Here is a 5559-nt window from a genome sequence, read left to right on the forward strand (position 1 = left end):
TAACTGGACTCTAATATTTATGTAGAAATGTAAGGACCTAGAATAGCTAAAACAACTTTGAATAAAAGAACAAAGGAAGAAGATTTACTTTACCTGATTTCAAGATTCATCATAAAGGCAATCATACTTCAGAAATAGTTATCTAGTATTTAATCCAGAGGTTGCTATACAAATTGCTTTTGCAATCTATATCTACATCTCAAGCAAGAGCCACAATTTTGCTAATTAGTATAACAAGTGTTAGAAATGAACTTTCAATTATTTGTGAAATGAATGGGATCCCACATATGTGCATGACTGAAATAACTAGAGACACTCGCCACACTGCATGAAAGGAACAAATAATTCTGCTAGGCAAATAGCATGTATCTTTAAAGATGATATTCCAAACTAAATTCCCAGTTTTCTTTGGCTGCAAATGTGGAAGATGCTGCATACCTGATGTCAATTATAAATGTAATAAAAATCTTCCTTTTAGAGCATTGGATAGTCTACCATAAATAAATCTTTAATGCAAGGTAGTGGTCAGAGCAACTAAAATGATCAAAAGCTAACTTCGTCTGGTATATAGAACAAGATATACTATTATTTCTTTATATATTATTATTTCTTTAAACTTGCTTGCTAATATTGTTTGAATGTTTGGTAAAAATAAATGTGGCAAACTTTGGTCTGAAGTGTATTTTAATTATAATTTAGCAGTAAGATTTTGGTAGGGTGTGAGCAATCTTTATCTGCCTTAAATTTTTCATTGACAACAGTAGCTTACACAAAAAGCCCAAGAATTGTGTTTAACCCAACTGGTCCTCAAGTAAGTAAATAACACCTTTTAAAACATTGTAATATATTGGAATCCTCAGCAGTGTTTATTCAAATTATGCAGGTTTTATCACCTTTACTTAATGTTTCCAGGCAGCTATTCATTTTGAAACTTCAATTTTCTTACATATATATCTGCACAGAAGAGCCCTGATATAGCAAGGTATCTTCATTATTATTGTTGTCATTATTATTTTTTAAACATTGTCAGGAATAGCAGCAAAAAAACAGAAAAGAACTCTTTCAAGATGAAGTTGCAAGCATCTTCTGTTTTCTATGAGTAGATCTTTAACTTTGTAGCTCATCAAGTGTTTGTTCTTTGAGAAAGCTTTTGAGATATCATTTAAGTGTCTGAAATTTAAACATTAATGAAGAATCTTCTTAAGAAATGGAGTTCTGTTTAGCAATAAAAATTAGTTTCCTACTTTTAAGCAATTCTCCCTCTGTAGATTACGTTCCTATTATATAAGTGTGTTCTTAAATATGGAATCATACCTCCTCTCCCCAAACCTGCCATGATTGTGTATGATCAAATGCTATTCAGTGTTCTGTGGTGCTGTTACCTGAGCCATCATATGGGGGGGGCTAGCAGAAGACGTAGAGTCATACCTTCTCCTCACCTAATGCCTGGAGCAAACTGAATAGAAGCAGAACAAAGCTTGATGCAGTGCAATATGGACTGTTCTGTTAAGTCTCATATGTGAAGTTATTTCATATCCAATATAACCCACCCTTTGCAAATCTTTGAGACTGGACTTTGAATTTTTAATTTCCTTTTAAAACCATACTCTTGAGGCTGGAAAGTGGTATTTACTGTCTCCTGAAAATTTCTTGGGATCCAAAACAAATCCTCTAGTACTAGGGCATTAGTACCTTGATAGTAGGACTATGTTCCTGGGAAGGTGAAGAGTTGACTTTCTCTCTAAACCTTAGAGTGACAGGTTCTTGAACCATGACAGGAGGAGGGGATGCCCAGGCCTTTCCTCACTATGAATGGGAACGCTGACCTGATGGGATTGTTTTCCCTCTACCACAGTGAAGCGAGCCAGGAGCTGGGTTATAAATTGCATGCCTTTGGAAAATGCTGTAGAAGGGATTGGGCCTTTGAACTCTTAAGGAAGTCCTATTGAATGTGACATTTAAAAATATCTGTGTTGTAATTCACTTGTGTTTTTTCTAAGCTTTCAGTGAAATGTGTAGTACTGAAAGAAGCTGAGGGTCAGGTCTGTACCCATGGTTGGAAATTAAGTGCCATAGGGAAGATCAGGATCAGATTGAGGGAAGTCATGCCCTGAGACTGCAGGAGGCGACTGCAGAAGAAAGGAGCATAGCTTACAGGCATACTAATGGCAAGCGACATTTGAGCTTGTGGGACAGTATGGGACAGCTTATGTGCTTTCACTCCAATGTTTTAGGAAGCTTTACTTACACACAGGTTTTCTCATCTCACTGTCAAGTTTTAAAAAGCTCTTATTTAACAATATCTTATTAGGCCTTTATCTTAAAGAAATAATGGGAAAGACTGTGTGTTCGAAAATACTTGCTTAAGTACTGATTACAGTTGTGCATAGTGGAAGAAATCAAACTGTCCAATAATGGGAAATTAGGGAAATAATAATGAATTTACTTGATAGTTACCTGATTTACTTAGGTAGAAAGCCAAAGCACTGTAGTCCAAGATAAAAATATTTTGTAAGTTAGGAATTTTTATTTTTGAAAGGAGAGTTTGTTAAAACAAATTCAACTTTCTATGGCCAGAGACTGTGTTACTTTACTGTATAATGATAATATCAGTTTGATGTCATCTTTAAGGAAGAACATATTTATGCCCAAATATTTATATTTAACACTGTGATCCAACACTGGCCCAGTGCAGTATTATAAGGTAGAGGGCATGTATCTTCAGGAGTTCTAAGCCTGTCGGTTCTTTTTTCTTCTCCCTATTTCCAGCCCTTCCCTGTGGTGACCTTCATTTCTCTTTCTTTATTCTCCTTGTCAGTGTCTACTCCCAGGAGATCTGAGGGAAAAAAAAAAGTTTCATTCATCTTTTAAACTATGTAAGGAATTAACTCTTTCTGGAAGATGAACATTTCAAAAAGTACACAAGCCTAGGGCGCCTGGGTGGCTCAGTTGGTTAAACGACTGCCTTCGGCTCGGGTCATGATCCTGGAGTCCCAGGATCAAGTCCCACATCGGGCTCCCTGCTCAGCAGGGAGTCTGCTTCTCCCTCTGACCCTCCTCCCTCTCATGCTCTCTGTCTCTCATTGTCTCTCTCGCAAATAAATAAAAAAATCTTAAAAAAAAAAATCTTTATTAAAAAAAAAAAAAGTACACAAGCCTAACTTTCAGTAAAAATTTGACCACTGTCAATATGCCAGGTAGATTTGGTCTGGAGGGTAATAAGTAACATTATGAGAATCAGGCCAGGGCTTAAAATCAAGGGGCATCCCTCTTGAAGGGGAGAGAAAGATTTATTTTATCATTCAGTTCACTTCTGGTCTCTTCCTACCACAGGGATGGTACTGGTTGGTAATAAGAGCAAATGAGGCAAACACACAAAGCTAACTGGGAAAATGTGGTTGTTTATTAAAAAAATTAAACTGGAGGGAGCAAGAAAGTGATAGACCATAATGACATCATTTGGAATACTGAAATCACACCATGCCTGTCCACCTCATTTCTCTTTCCCAGTCATCATAATCATTATCGTCATAGATAAAATGTATACACTATTTACTATATGTAAATCACAAGATTAAGTACCTTTTGTGAATATTTCAATGAAATTGCATAACAATCCAGGGAGAAAGGTTCTACTATTCTCTGTTTATGGATGAGAAAATAGAAGTTTAGAGAGGAAAGTTGTCACCGATTGGATTTCCCAGGAAACACCCTCCGGTGGAGTTTGGTATCCCAAGTATTTAAACTGTGTTCTTGGACCAATACCTACGGAAGGGAAGGGAAAAAAGCAGAAGTAGGGAGAGAGAGAAGGTGAGCTGCTGTGAAGGTCTAAAGACTCTTGGGAGTTTCCTGGGGCTCTGGGGCTATGATGTTACTTCAAAGATGTCCTGTTGCTGCAAACGGTTCTTTATAGCCCACTTACTCAGTGTTTAGATGTCGGCCACCTAGGGGAGAGGGTGTGGCTTTAGACAGGGTAGATTTTTCACTTGAGGCAATCCTTAAAAGTAAAGACAACCAACAGAATGGGAGAAGATATTTGCAAATGACATATCAGATAAAGGGCTAGTATCCAAAATCTACAAAGAACTTATTAAACTCAACACCCAAAGAACAAATGATCCAGTCAAGAAAGGGGAAGCCTCTCTGCTCCTCCCCATTGGACAGACAGCCGCATCTTCTGGTGCAGTGCCAGCCGCGTTCCTGAGACAGGATGGTGAAGGTTGGAGTGAACGGATTTGGCCGTATTGGGTGCCTGGTCACCAGGGCTGCTTTTAACTCTGGCAAAGTGGATATTGTCACCATCAATGACTGCTTCATTGACCTCAACTACATGGTCTACATGTTCCAGTATGATTCTAGCCATGGCAAATTCCACGGCACAGTCAAGGCTGAGAACGGGAAGCTTGTCATCAATGGAAAGTATCTCCATCTTCCAGGAGCAAGATCCCACCAACGTCAAATGGGGTGATGCTGGTGCTGAGTATGTTGTGGAGTCCACTGGGGTCTTCACCACCATGGAGAAGGCTGGGGCTCACTTGAAGGGCGGGGCCAAGAGGGTCATCATCTCTGCTCCTTCTGCTGATGCCCCCATGTTCGTGATGGGTGTGAACCATGAGAAGTATGACAATTCCCTGAAGACTGTCAGCAATGCCTCCTGCACCATCAACTGCTTGGCTCCTTTGGCCAAGGTCATCCATGACAACTTCAGCATCCTGGAGGGACTCATGACCACTGTCCATGCCATCACTGTCACCCAGAAGACTGTGGACGGCCCCTCTGGGAAGCTGTGGCAGGACGGCCGAGGGGCTGCTCAGAACATCATCCCTGCTTCTACTGGTGCTGCCAAGGCTGTGGTCAAAGTCATCCCTGAACTGAACGGGAAGCTCACTGGCATGGCCTTCCGTGTCCCTACCCCCAATGTATCTGTGGAGGATCTGACCTGCCGCCTGGGGAAAGCTGCTAAATACGACGACATCAAGAAGGTGGTGAAGTAGGCATCAGAGTGCCCCCTCAAGGGCATCCTGGGGTACACTGAGGACCAGGTTGTCTCCTGTGACTTTAACAGTGACACCCACTCCTTCACCTTCGATGCTGGGGCTGGCATTGCTCTCAACGACCACTTTGTCAAGCTCATTTCCTGGTATGACAATGAATTTGGCTAAAGCAACTGGGTGGTGGACCTTATGGTCCACATGGCCTCCAAGGAGTAAGAGCCCCTTGGACCACCAGCCCCATTGAGAGCAAGAGGAAGAGAAAGGCCCTCAGCTGCTGGGGAGTTCCTGCCCCAATTTATCCCCCAAGACACTGAGAATCTCCCAACCTCCACCGTGTCTATCCCAAACCCCCTGAAGAAGGGGACCTCACTGATATGAGGAATTCGTAATCTCAGGAAACAAACTGAGGGTTGCTGGAGTGGTAGAGGGTGGGAGGGATGGGGTGGCTGGGTGATAGACATTGGGGAGGGTGTGTGCTATGGTGAGCGCTGTGAATTGTGTAAGACTGTTGAATCACAGACCTGTACCTCTGAAACAAATAGTACATTATATGTTAAAAAAAAAA

The 5559-nt window shown here is 41.0% G+C and overlaps 1 pseudogene; it reads left to right on the forward strand.

The window, feature by feature from the left end:
- Positions 1-4058: 4058 nt before the first annotated feature.
- Positions 4059-5227, forward strand: LOC118017415 (annotated as a pseudogene).
- Positions 5228-5559: the final 332 nt, after the last annotated feature.

This window comes from Mirounga leonina, unplaced genomic scaffold, assembly GCF_011800145.1.
Source record: "Mirounga leonina isolate KUSES-001 unplaced genomic scaffold, KU_Mleo_1.0 Mir_169, whole genome shotgun sequence".
NCBI classification, from domain to species: domain Eukaryota; kingdom Metazoa; phylum Chordata; class Mammalia; order Carnivora; family Phocidae; genus Mirounga; species Mirounga leonina.